Genomic DNA, 14,463 nt, shown 5'->3' with positions numbered 1-14,463 from the left:
GTGCTTGAGATTTATGGATTTGAACTGGATTGGAGCTGGAGGTGCCCATGCCCTGGAGTGTTGGTAGGAGAAGGGCCATCCTCCTCTGGCTCCACAGATCCTGACCTTGTTTCCCCCCCTTCACGGCTCTGTTTGTTCTTATCTGACCCACCAAGCAGGCTCAAAGGCTGATTTGGCCAGGATCTCATCCCATCCTTGCCTTCCTTTGGCTTTATCTGATGAGCCAAGGCTGGACAGAGCCAGGTTTGGGGAGAGGGCCTCCAGCAATGTTGTCTTTTCCCTCTGGCTTAGTGTCTCCTACGAGCACTGCAGAACTCCTTTGCCATCAAAGGACTTTTTAGCACAGGGAAATCCCTCTGAGACCACTTTGGATGGGGTTAAGTCTCCTCTGCACTGCCAAGAGCACTGCCAAGTGACCAGATGGCACTGGAGAACCAGGCCTCCATACATTAGTCCAAAAACCCATTTCCTCCTCCCCTTCAATTCCTTCTTTGGCTGCTGGCACGGGGAAGATTTCGTGTTCCCAGAGTTGGATGTTTGTCAGGATTCTCACTGCTCACCCACCCACCCACATCCACCCCCCAGCCCCAGACAAGCTGCTCACCCTACAGATGTGATGTGTCTTTAGCCACGGAGTCCCCATTACTGAGGGATTGGTATTCAAGCAGGGTTATACATTTCTGCAGCTTTTTTTCCCTCTTTTCTTTAGCACACCTTGTATTTAACTTGGCAGAAAGCTCTGTTGAAGCTGCTTTACCTTTCCTACATTATTATTCAATTGTATTTCCCCTGATGAAAAGCCTGGCAGTCTGCTGCTCAGTGACAGATGTGCTAGCTTTGGTTGAATCACCACCACTAGGCTTATTATGGGTTTTACTAATGTTTGCTGTTTTACACTGTAACAGGTAGGGTGATTCACTCAGTCAAGGCAAACACACAGACACACATATGCACACACAGATTTAGAGACACCCACACACACACACAGAGGTGAATCAGCCTAAAATGATCCTTCCTTTTTGCATCTCTTTGACAAAATGTTCCTGAATCCCCTGCCTGTGTGTTGGTCCCTCGCTGGGCAGCCACCCACGAGGAGTTATCACTGCCCAGAGGGGCTGGGCTGCAGGGACTCTGAATTTTAGTTACCAGCACAAAAATTATCCTGACTAACCACAGGCAGCTGTGGCTGGTGGTTAGGTCACCTGTGTGTAAGATTAATGGAATGCTTCCTCAGTTAATACAGGTTGCAGGAATTCATATTATTCAATCCAGAAGTCCTGAGGCTGGTTTTAGCAAAGGACTTATCCAACAGTCCCACTGCCTGGCATGGGCAGCAGGGATTTGTGGCAGCTGAGGTTAATTGTGTGGGGCTAGAGGGGCCTGAGCCTGTTTTAACAGAGCAGATCCCTGTCCCTTGCAGTGTAAACCCAAAAGTCTCTGCAAATGTAAATGTGTTAGCAGCCCAATCCCCCCTGCCCTGGGCTGAGCCCAGCGTGGGCAGCAGGGGAGGGGGGATTCTGCCCCTCTGCCCCTGGGCTCAGGTGAGACCCCACCTGCAGAGCTGCCCCAGCCCTGGAACCAGCACAGGAAGGAGCTGGAGCTGCTGGAGAGATCCAGAGGAGGCACCAGGGGGATCAGAGGATGGAGCAGCTCTGGGATTGTTCACCTGGAGAGGAGAAGGGTTAGGGGTGACATGATTGGAACTTTCCAGTAACCAAAGGGAGCCAGCAGGAAAGATGGAGACAGATTGTTTACAAGACCTGGAGTGACAGGACAAGGGGGAATGGCTACACAATGAAGGAGGGCAGGGCTGGATGGGATATTGGGAAGAAATTCTTCCCTGTGAGGGTGGGCAGGCCCTGGCACAGGGTGCCCAGAGCAGCTGTGGCTGCCCCTGGATCCCTGGCAGTGCCCAAGGCCAGGCTGGACACTGGGGCTGGGAGCAACCTGGGTCAGTGGAAGGTGTCCCTGCCGTGGCAGGGGTGGGATGGGATGAGTCTGAAGGTTCTTCCAACCCATCCCATTCTGTGACATGCCAGGGCCTGTGGGGAAAGTGGTGCTGCCTGAATATGGAGCCCCAGCATCACTCCAAGCTTTTCAGTTCAGCCGTGTCGTGGGTGTGCAGGTTGCAGTCCAGTTCAGTGCTCCAGAGAAATGCCTTTTTTTATTTGCAATGCCAGGGAGCCTGAGGTGTTTGCAGATTTAATTCTACACATCCATACACTGAAGTCTCCACTGTTGTCCTGAATTATGTAAATCTCCAGAGGCTGCAAATCTGGGCCAGGAGTCTCCCAAGAATAGTTGTTCTTGAGGGCTTGCACCCTCCAAACTGCTTTGTCTCCCAGCTTTCAGGGTAGAATTGGTCATGTACTGTGCAGTGATAGAAAAAAAAAATGTTTAAACTAGGAAAACTTTGAATTAATACTTAGTGAGATATTAAGGTACAATATTAGGCAGTTTATATACAAACTGCCTGGTCTCTTTAATTAAAACTCACAGGGACTAGTTGTAAAATAATGAATGTCTCACCTGCAGTACTGAAACTTTCTCTAATGAATTCTTTGCCTTGTGTGCCTCTGTTCCCACCTGACATCCTGTATTCATTCACAAGGTGTTCCTCTTAATGAAAACAAGGTCACTCTTTCAGCATTTGATGGCCAAGAAAGGGAAAGGTGATGGAGCTGCAGCCTTACAGAGTGTGTTATGGTTTTTCCCTCCTTCCATAATTGTAAAAAGCTTCCATTGATGTCGACAGGATTTAGGCTTGAATAGGAAGAGGAGAATAGGTGCCAGATTGGACCCCAGGACAAATTGGAGTTCAGTCCAGATATTCAGTTTCTTACATCGATTTTCCACTTTCGCCTGTCACTGCCTTATGGGACAATAATCCCAGTTTGTATGAAGGAAGCATTTGTTCTTCTGTGCTTACAGGCTGATGTCTAATGCTTATTAGGTAGTAATATTGATGTCACAGTCACAGACGAAATTTGAGTTCTGAACCTTGCAGGGCTGCTCTCGGTACAGAAACTTAATAGCAGAAGCTGTGGGGCCTGACAAGCAGAACAGCCAAAGGAAAAGGAGAGGGACGAAAGTTTTATAAACTTCCTTCACAGGCAGGGAGCTGGGGAAGGAAGGCAAAGTACTTTTCCATGCTTTTCATGTGGGAGCAATAGAGCCTAAATCCCTGTCCCCATGTGCCTGGGGGTACAGCCAGCACTGACTGCAGAAAGAGGAATATAATTGACCCAGCAGTTTCTTTCACCACTTCTTGGTGCAGGGTCATGCTTTGAAGCAGCAATGTGCAAACTCTTCACACTGTGGGGTTTCCTGATCTCTTGCCTGTCTCTGGCCCCATGTGAAGCTCCTGAGCCTCCCCCCAGGCTGCTGCTCTGCTGGCTGTGTGTTCCCTTTCCCACTCCCCAAGGTTATTCTCACCTGCCCACCGCAAGGCACTACCCCCAGCGTGGTTCTGCACTCAAACAGGGAAGGATGGCACCTGAAAGGAGCCCACAGGAAAGATGGGGAGGGATTATTTACACAAGCCTGGAGTGACAGGACATGGGGGAATGGCTTCAAACTGAAAGAGAGTAGGTTTAGATTGGAGATCAGGAAGAAATTCTCTCCTGGGAAGGTGGGGAGGCCCTCACAGAGCAGCTGTGACTTCTCCTGGATCCCTGGAAGTGTCCAAGGCCAGGCTGGACAGGGTCTGGGATAGTGGGAGGTGTCCCTGCCATGGCAGGGGGTGGAATGAAATGAGTTTTCATCCCAGCCCAAACCAGTGTCTGATGGCATTGTAGGAGCCCCCTCATTCCTTGTTCCAGGTCCCAGCTCCCAAAGTGTGTGTGAGGCTGTGGCAGAGCTCCCACTCTGGAACCCACCTTGTGTCTGCTGCACTGAGCACTGCTCAAATAAATGGAGTTTCCTTTCTTTCTTCTGCTGGCCTGTTTGTGAACGTCAAGGTTTTTTTCCTACTTGCTTGGAAACCTGTGCTTGGAACAGATTATCATTTAACATAAATCCACAGAGCACCTTGATCTGTTTCTAAGAAAAGTAAACATCCCAGCACATGTGATAGCTGGCAGGAAGAGCTGGCCTGCCCTGTTTTCCCCAGAAACACCCCAGAAAATAACTTTGAGCAGCACATGATATTGAAGATTGGAGGGGGAAGAGGGAAATCACAGTCTGCTCACCAAGAGCTGGAAAAAAGGGAAAAAAAAATAATAAAAAATATCATTACAAATTATTTCTTGACCTCTATGGAATGAATCCAAACACTCTGGCACCTCTGGGAAGCCCCAACATGTAGCCCCTGCCCGCTGTAACAAGTCTGGAGTTAATCTGTCCAGGAGGTGAGTGTCCCTGACAGGGGGGACACATCAGACTTCAGCTCTTAGTGACATTCCCCTTCTGGGGACACTAAGCCAATTTACCTAATTCCAGAGAAATTTCAGTAATAAAAGTAAAGGTGGCGAGCGGAGCAGAGGCTGGGGAAGGATTAAAGGCATTTGCATTAATAAATAGAGATGTTATCATGGAGAATTAATGTTCTTTGATCTGGATCTTGGCAGCATTAGGAGATGCCAGGTACAGTGCCTCATTATCTCTCCGAGGTTACAGGGTCAGCCTGGGACAAGGGGAAGTGATTTATGCATATCTCTGTCACAGGGAGGAGAATATGGATGAAATAATAAGACTTGCAGAGACCATTAGTGAAAATCTCCCTGGATTCCAAGGTCTCACATTGCACTGGATTCCCTCCGTGCATCATTCAAGCACTTTCTTCCTCAGCTGTGTCCCCTCTCTTTCTCTCTTACCATTTTTATATCTCAGATTAGGAGTGCTCCTTCCCCTTCCAGACTCTGATGGGCAAATGTCATTTTTAATGGGTAGTTAATCCAGAAGAAAAAACCAGAAGTCCTTAATTTGAAAATTCTCTCCCTTCTTCTCACTCCTTAGGAGAGACTGGTTTGGGAGGTGACATTTGGATGAAAAGGACAAGTGAAGAGGTGAGTGTTGAATGGTTCAGAACTAATTAAACCATCAAGGACAAATGAATGGGTGTGTGGATCTCTCCTGTGTGTGTGGATTGAGAATCCTGCAGGTGGACATGGCAGGGAGAGTTCAAACCTGCCACTCCTTGGCTTTTACTGACAGAGTAACCTCAGCTCCTCACTGAAAACAGCTTTTGGGCAGGATGAGCAAAATCTACCGATTTTAATTCCTATCTTGAAGAAAAAAAAATTAATAAAATATTACTTTTAAAAGGTTGTTTCTCAAAGAAAATGAAACTTACTTGAAAGCATCATTTGACCATGTGCTTCTCCTGATTATTGTTTGAGAGTCTCCTTTAAAACAAAAGAAAAAAGACAAGAAGATGGAGTCCTAAAAGCTATTGATTTCTTTATTCATTTTCTGCAAAGAAACAAGTGAGGAGAAGAGAGAGATCTCTAAATAAATGAGGGAATTTACCGAAGGAGAGGTTGAGACTGAGCTCAGATCCAGAGAAGCCATAGGAAAGGGAGGAAAAAACCTCTTTACAAGGGAGTTCTTGTGTGCCATGGGTTTTCCTGGAGTGCTCAGAGCTAGAGGTGCCTATTAAAGAACCACTGCAATAATCTCAGCTCCAAAGACACCAGTGAGCCCAGGCTCATCCCCACCCTCCCTCCTCTGCTTACAGAAAGAGCCACGATGGAATTCAAGCACCACCATCAGGAGTTAAGCATTTAATTCTCATTTATATTCTAAGGGAACTGGGCCCTGGACTGCTCCAGCTGCTTTGGAGCCTTCTCATCTTCCCTACTCTCACCTCTACAGCATGAGACTTGTCAATAACTTTTCTGATTCAGGATCAGAGTAACAGGTAAAGTCAGAATTAAATTGGTGTGTGAGAGAAATGGACCAAAGGATCTGGATCAAATCACATGAAATCCTCTCTTTGCACCTTTTCATATTTTGTTCCATTTTCTCTCTCTACCTGTCCCTACATTTCAGGAGAAATGCAATGCTTTTGACCAAAACCACCTGAACTTTTCATTTTTAAAAATACCCTTCTCTGTGCTCCCATCCCATTCAGTGGCATTTGCCTGTCAAAATCTCTTATTGAAAAGTTGCTGTCCAGCCTCATAAAAGTTACCATTTCTGTTAGCAACTATATTTGGATCTGTCTTGAGCCTTATTTATGGATTCCTTGATTTTCCAAATGGAATGCTGTCAAATTGAGTGGGTTTTTTTTTAAGTCAATGAAGAAAAAATCATAAAGGAAAATAAGAATGGAGGCTATTATAAAGTTTAAAAGGAAGAAGCCAAGCATGGGACTGCATAGGAGGCAGGGAATAATACAGCAGAAGATTTTGTTATAATATAATGAATGTTTCCAACTCACTTTGGCCAACCCATTTTGTATGTGAGGGGAGTGTGAAGGTTGGGAATGCTTTGGGTTGTGCCCTAGTCTGGTTCAGAGGGGACAGGAAATATAGTGGCAGAGTGAAGGAAATGACACTCTTTGTACCTGTTTTCAGCATAACTTTGTGCAGGAATGCACAAAGATCAATAAAAATGTGTGTAATGAGCAGCCTCTCTCACTGAAGGAGAACAACTGTGTTACCCCAAAAAAGATAAATTGGGTGACTTTTCATCCTGCTGAGGCTGAAGGGGAGGATTTCCCCAGCTGGTTCACCCTCCAGTGTGTGGTGTCTCCAGGCTGGTTTGCTGGGTGATGGAGCACAGACTCCCCTGTGGGGAAACCCCACCCTGGCCATGTGCTGCCTGACAAAGAACTGCCAGGCTGCTCTCACACATCCTGTGAACACTTGGGATCTTCAGGAGCTAAGAACTTCTTTGAACACTCAGGATTTTTTGTCTGCCATGTTTATGCATGATGAGTTTGTGCCAAGGACCCAATTATGATTTTCTTATCTCTCTCCCCTCTTTCTTCTCCACTTCTTCCTCCACCCATTATCAGGGACACCTGGAAACAATAAAGAGTTGTTTGTTTGGTTCCTCCTGCTCCCCCTTATTTTCTGGAGTATTTGATGTTGTGAAAGCAGGGCTGTTAGAGATCCATTAAGCAGTGTTTGTAACGGAAGGGAAGAGTTCTCTCTGGTTTGAGGAAGATAAGGCACATAAATCAAACTCCCCCTACATCTAAACATTTCTGTAAATAGCTGAGAAGGACACAAACATGGAGCAGCTTTTCCTAAGTGCTGCATGTCCCATCTTGTCACCACTGCAAGCCAGGAGAGCTGAAGAATTGGGATCAGAAGCTTCAGACAAGACCAATGAACCATTTTCCAGGCTGGAAACAGGTATTTACAATGAGATAATTAATTTGTTTGCCAAGGTATTGTTTATTCAAGGAGCATCCAGCCTGTTTACCCAGCCAGTGAGGCCGTTCTGCATTAATGATCCATTTGGGAATTGGGAAACTTCAGCAAGTGGGAACCCAGTCAGATCCTGTGCACCCTGTGGGATGTCCATGCCGTTTGCCCACTTCCATGCATTCAAGATTTTTCTCCCAAGTGATAATCCAGAACGTTTGTTAATAATGCAGTTCCCAGCTCACAGGGGAAGGAACACAGAGACTTTTTTTTTTTTTTTTAGAGCTGTTTCATCCTGGATCCCTTGGTTTAAATGATACTCTTCCCTTTCAGCAAGCTTAATACGGATTGGAAACACTCCCAGACATGAAATGTATAAATTTAAACTCTCCTGGAATGATAAGGAAGGAGAATATTTATTCTCACTCTTGTCCCAACGTCTCAAAAACGCAGGTCAAGAAGATTATCCCCTGCTTCTGAAGGAATGAAGAAACGTGGGCAACAGCCCTTGACAGACAAAACCTTCATGACTTGAGCTCAGAGCTGAGGCCCCAGGTGGATAAATGAGTCCCCTGCGAAAGGATAAAGAGTCCCTGGATTTAATCTGGACTGGAAGGGTTTTGTGGGCAGTTAACAGATCAAAGGCTCTCACTGAGAACTCCAGAAATCTTTCTTTTTGGACTTGTGGTGACATTGTTTAAGGAACACGTTGCTGTTGGGTGGGCAATCAGGTTTAACCCTGATTAATTAGGGACTCCACTCCTAATCATTATGGAAGCACAGAAAAGCTGGAGGGGAAGGGCCAGAGCAGAATGAAGCCACATTAACAGGAGTGCTGTGTTTGTCTCCAGCTCCCACTCCATGGCACTGGGGATTATGGTTTTGGACATCCTCCTACAAATTATTTTGTGTTTCTCTCTTCAAATACCGTCCCCAGGACTTTTGTGGCCCTCACCTGATCGCCCTGAGTGAAAAGCAGAGGCCACAACATCAGAGACTCCACGTTGCCAACTGCTCTGTTTTATTAATAGGTGAGAAAAGATTTTGGAAGAGAGGAGGGAATTTGAATGATTTAAAAAAAAATATTTCAGCAAAAGAAGAAAGAGCCTGAAAAGCCAAACCAGTCCATTAATCCCTTGCCAAAGACAGTTTAATACCCATTAGGAGGCAGACACAGGGTGTGTTTCCCTCCATGGACACACAGATTTGGCTCTGAGTTAGAAGCACTAACTTACTATTTCAGGGACTGGCATGGAACTGAGGACTCCATTCCCCTTTGGGGTGTAATTTCTTAATATATTAAAAACAAAAGACACATAATGTTAAAGATGACTTTAAAAATGTTACTAATAACTCCCTGGGGTCAAGAGATCTTGAAGCACTCAGTTATTTCTGACTTTGAGCCAGAACTAGCAGGGTTTTTCACTTTAATATCTCTGGTGTCCAGGGCTGCAATGTGCTGCCTCTATTTTAACAAGAGATTTTGACAATTTTGCCCTCTGAGTCTTACAGAAATCTACTGTCCCCGGGGAGCGTGGCCTTGCAGGCGGTTTATACTTAATTTGTTTTTCTCTTTAAACAGAAACACTTTCTCAGAGACATTTGCTAGGCAACCACAGCGTAACTGTTCTTTTCTCCAGAACATTTCATCTAGGCCTGCTAGAAAAGCTTTAAAATCCTGTGAAGAGCCACATTATGCTGCTGTTCCGCAGTTTACATGGTGTAGGTATGTGAAAAATCAAAATTAAATGTTACATATCAATTTGCAAAGGGAGCCGAGGGAAGTTCCAAACATCGTGTTCCTGGGATATTTTCCCTAGTTTTGAGATTATTGAATTGCTTTTGTGCTTTCATTTTTGAGAGCTATGTGAATTACATTTTTTTTAAGGTTTCTACCAAAATCGAGGATGCAATCTGTGTTTCTTTTCCACTGCCCTCCAATTTCTGATATCAGCTCCCAATTCTCACCCTGTTTGCTTCCAAATCCATATCACATGGAGATGATCCATTTTCATTTCACAAGAATTTTGGCTGCTGTTTTAGCATCCATCTCACTAAACATCACCTCCACTTGTCCGACACTGCTGTGCTCAAACCTGGGTGAAACAACACAATTTTAAACCAGGTCTGTCATTTTGATGCAGCTTGGTCCATTTAATGATCACAAATTATATTCTTTATAATTAAAGATTAGTCACATCCACAAAAAAACAAAGCAAAAAAACCCCAAAAACCAAACCAAACCAAACAAAAAAACCCCCAAAAAGCCAAAAAACAAAGCAAAACATACACACACACACAAAACAAAACAAAACAAAAAAAAAACAACAACAACAACAACAACCAAAAAAACCCAACCCAATAGATTATGGGTTGGAGAGCAAAAATTGTGATAAAAAACATAGGGATTTCACACTTCTTGGTTAATTTACATGTCAAGGAAAGATTATTTTTAGGCAACTCCATGGACTTTTTCCTTTTAAGACCTGGTTCTGGACATCCCTGTGTCCTGAAAACATGGATGCATGCTCTTAGTGGGTACTAAAGATGTGGAAATGATAAAAGTTCCATCAGACTCCAGCATCAAAGGCTTGGTTTCTGATGTTCAGCTGTGAAGGTTCCCATGGGAATCCTTGATCAGCAAGCCCAGGGAGGGTCTCTTTTCTCCAGCTTCTGCCTCCAATAGGGACTGAGCAGAGCAGACTCAGATCATCAGCCCCCCCTGCTCCGTGTCTGCATTTCCCAGATATCCTTGCTGAAGGTCAGGGTTACACCCTCCAACAAGGTCCTGTGAATCCCAGCAGCTGCTCTTCCAATGTGAAGGTTATTAATGGCCATAATCTATCAACAGGAGACTTGAGGAAATGAGACTGCAGAAATGCACCTTTATGACTTGTGGAAGCTCAGTTGGCTGTTGACAGGGCTGAGGAGTCTTAATAAGGGGGGTAAGAAGGGAAAAAAAAAAGCCCTTTATGAGGAATTAATTTCCTGTCTCCATTATGAAGCGCTGGGATGTTCATTTAGCATGCAGGAGGTGGGTGTTAAGATTAGAGCTGGGAAGGAAATGGATATCAGAACGTGCTAAATCTTCCTCAGTGCCACAGCAAGAAGCTCTGAGAACATGCTGATGATCCTTCTTCATTTGAGCCAACCCTAACAATATCTTCCTGGAAGCAGGAGGCCACTGCTTCCCATTAAATCTGTTCTTCCTATGTTTCAAGCCCTCAAAAGAGATGTAAAATATGTCAAGACCCAGAAGAGGAGACATGCAAATGTTACTGATGAGAAAACTTTCAAGAAGCCTTTACAAATCCGTCCTTGGCACTTTGGGATTCACTCTGTGAGATTAAACCTCTATTTATAACTTCTCTCTTTATTATGTTGATGCATTTAGTCTTAAATATGAAAATGGAGGGGCTGAATGTGTGTTAGAGGACTTCACTTCTGCAGCCCTCAGAGATTTAAACAGAGCTCTGCTGATCTGGTCAGCAAACCCAAACTCATCTGATCTAGCAACCTTGGTCCCTTCGAGAAATCTTACTCCAAATCTGATTTCAAATATAAAAAGTTCCCTTGTTTTCCTCAGGCAAAAAGAAAACAAGTTTAGGTGATCTCATAGAAAGCCATTGGATGTTTAGCACTTTAATTTCTTTCTGAGTGCTGGAAGAAAGACTTATCCAGGTGATATGTGAAATCAAAAAAAGACAACAGAGTTGCCCATGAAGTTGATCTTTATGAAGGTTTCCAGCACTCAGCTTTTCCCAGCACTTCAGTCACACTCTTTTTTCTGAACACTACAGTACTCAGGGCTCACCCCCTGTGTGAAGACAAATATCACCTTCAGTGGGTGTGAAGAGAACATTTTTGGGGGCTGTGAGAGCACTCTCAGCTCTCAGTGGGCTGCATGCTTTGCTCTTTGTGAAACACTCCCCTCCCTCCATAGTCTCATCATTTCTTGCTTGGACTTTTTCATGAAGAATTGGATGTCCAGCAACTCTGGCATCACCACACTGCTCCTTGGTCTGTCTTGTATGTTGATGATATTCACCCAGTGGGAGATTTTAGCTATTTAGGGTGAAAGCTCTTTAGAGAAGACCATGTTTATTCCAGAGTGCCCTTCTCCAGTACCTGGCACAGTCACAGGTCTGAGCCTGCTAGAGATGAACACCAAGGACATCCCCTCTGCAGCTGCTGTGACATCTTGTCACATCAAAGCCCTGTCCTTCACATCTCATGCAGCACACTTGCTCTGCTTTGTTCTTCTCTTGCACAGACACACTTTGTTTGGTGTGGGAATGGAACTTAAGGTCACATTTTGCCTTCAGCCATCAGCATGTGCAAATGTTGTATGACTAATGAGGCAGTCCCTGATGACTCCCTGTGCTGGTTGCCTACAAGATGCTTTCTTGTGTTTGCAGTCCCTCCTGACTGCTGGTGAAGAGTTATCTTTTCCCTGGGCTTCTGACTTGAGCTGGAAATCCAATGGCTGTGCAGGTTTCTGCCCTTAAGGGACATCCTTCCCCTCCTCTTCCAGAAATGTGCTAAAGGGAAATCTGCCTTTTGGTTTGTCTGTCTTGCTTTCAATTTGTTTTCAGTCTTTTTCCTTAGAGGACTCTTTTGCTGGCCTAGGGAAGTCTCTCTCTAGGATGTCAGATGGTGGCTTGGGGAAGTTTTATTCTCTCGAGGATATCAGATGGTAGCTTGGCCAATGCACATGCTGGGGAGGAGTGGGACATGCAGAGGAAATGGGCTAGCAGCAGGACTGGTGCATGGCCACAGTGCTGGGAAATGAAATAAGGTTCTCCTCCCTTCCTCCCTGTTTCATGGGCAGAAATTACTCAGCTTGACATCACAGAAAGCTCTTAGACAAGAGAGGTTTAAAAATGATGGATTATAGGATACAACGCATCAGTGACTCAGCTTGTCAGCGTTCATCACTGGAACTCTGACCCTTCCTCGTCTCCTCTGGGATTTTCTAGCCCTGGATCATTGCTGGGGATTAAAGGGGCAAATGGACAATACTTTCAGACACTGGACACTTTTGGAGAGTGCACGCCCAGGGTGCACTTGAGCAAAGACACTTTTCGAAAGGACCTGCTTTTCATGAAGCACTGAGTGTCTCTAGCCAGGTCTAGTTAGCGATGCCCATATTGGACATCCTTGAAATATGAAAGATTAAGGGGGGAAAATAAAGGTGGTGAGGTCCTGGCTCAGTGCCCAGAGAAGCTGTGGCTGCCCCATCCCTGGAAATGTCCCAGGCCAGGTTGGACAGGGCAGCCTGGGATAGGGGAAGGTGTCCCTGCCCATGGCAGAGGGTGGCATGAGATGAGCTTTAAGGTCCCTTCCAAAATAAGTCAGTTTATTATTCTATGATTCTATGAAAACTAAATCCTTACTCCACTTGGAAAAACACTCTAAGGAGCTGCAAGGGACATTTTAGGATTTTTAGAGAAGTTCCTGCTGGGTCAGACTGATGTGTCTGGTACACATTGACCCAAACGGGCAAGCAAAATTTCCCTTTCTCCTTTCATATGTAGTTTGCAAACTTTGTTTCTCATTCCACTCTACATTTCCACAATTTGTTCCCTTCCTGACATCTAAATCCACACTCCTGCTTTTCTCTCAAGTAGAAAAAAAAAAACCACGGCTACGATTTTGTTTTGATCAGATGCCTGACCCTCTCTCCTCATCTCTGATTTTTTGTTTTTTTTTTACCCATTGAAGGGGATCCATCAAGATAATTTCCTGTTATTAGGTCTGAAGTGTTTTGAATTTTGAATGGCTTCTCACTTAGAAAGAATTGATGCCTATAAGTTGTAATGTGCTCGCAGTTGCGTGCAGTGCCTGACAGCCCAAACTCCATTCCAGGGAGCTAATCCCAGTGGCTGAACTCCATTAAAGCCTAGATGGTATCTGTTAATACAGCCCTGCAGTTTGGGTCATTGTGCTGATGTAAGAAGCACAGCTGCCTGGAGACAGATTATGATGTGAGGGGACATCTTTATTCTATTTTAAACTGAAAAAAAAAAAAATGGATGGGAGACACACTAGTCATGATTGATTAAAGATATGAAAAGGAGTTTATGAGTTTTTTTGAGCACTCTGTGTTTCTCATTCTGATTGTCATTCCTCTGTGTTTGGTAAATAAATAAATACATAAACCCAGACCTTGAGGATAATAGCAAAGAGAGGGACTCCTCGTGTTTAGTGGGTTTTGTTATAATGGGCTGAGGACTGTGAGTCTCAGGAATCAATTCCCAGCTCTGGTACTGATATATTATGTAGTCCTGGGACACCTTTTCCCCTTAAATCTTCTCCCACTATATTTCTTCCAATCTGTTTAAAATTATAAATACAACACGGCAGTGCCTTTGCTCTGCTGGGTGTGTGTGCAGACCCAACCACACTGGCAATCCAGTCCCTGCTGGCTTCTCTGGGCATCATCCAAGAAATGTCTCATTGCCCATCTACTGAGTTTCAGAGCCAGGTACCATGTTACCAAATAAATATTGATCCCTCATTTCCCAGCACTGGTTATTCCAGGGACACCCTCTCATCTGAAGGCTTCAACCTCTTTAGCTTCTTTCCCACTGCATTATCAGCAATATCAGTAATATGTGCAGAGGTTGGAGATCCTCTGCACATGGAATAACACATTTGTTCTTCATCTCTCTGTATGTGGAGTGGTTTCTGTGTGTTGTGCTCACCTGACTCCTTATCTAGGAGAGGTATAAACTTGCCTGGCTCTGCCTCTGGATCCATCTCACCACTCCTGCCACGGCTGCTCCTGTCTGAGGTTGTATTCTGACAGCTCCATGTACTCCTTGAAAGCTTGGAAAGGAAGCAGTCTTATTTAAAAAAAAAAAAAAAAAAAAAAAAATCACATTAAGCATAGCATGTGTTTCATGCTCCTTTAGCATCTTATCCTGCTCCAGAGCATTGTAATTCCCCCGGCTGCTTTTGAATTTCATGTCACACTTTTAAATGTGGTTTGGTACATTCTCTACATGCTCTGTCAGTAGAGTTCTGCCAATAACCTCAGCACATGAGCACTGGGAAAGCAACTCCTGGCTCTGCTTCCCTGCGTGAAGTGTGGGGATGTCACAAATGGGAAATTTGTCACATGGGGCCAAATTCTTCCTCCTAC

The 14,463-nt window shown here is 44.7% G+C and overlaps 1 long non-coding RNA gene across 1 annotated transcript in view; it reads left to right on the top strand.

Annotated features, from left to right (window-relative positions):
- The window catches only part of LOC148221442 (uncharacterized), an 85,051-nt gene that overhangs the window by 26,206 nt on the left and 44,382 nt on the right, over positions 1 to 14,463 (top strand). The window contains exon 2 of the long non-coding RNA XR_015808054.1: positions 4,957 to 5,006. This is a non-coding gene — a long non-coding RNA (uncharacterized LOC148221442). The remainder of the gene's footprint in view (positions 1 to 4,956; positions 5,007 to 14,463) is intronic.

The sequence above is a fragment of the Sturnus vulgaris genome, chromosome 22 (genome assembly GCF_052056855.1).
Source record: "Sturnus vulgaris isolate bStuVul1 chromosome 22, bStuVul1.hap1, whole genome shotgun sequence".
Lineage (NCBI taxonomy): Eukaryota > Metazoa > Chordata > Aves > Passeriformes > Sturnidae > Sturnus > Sturnus vulgaris.
Note: the sequence above shows the minus strand (reverse complement) of the source record. Positions and strands in the feature narration are given on the sequence as shown.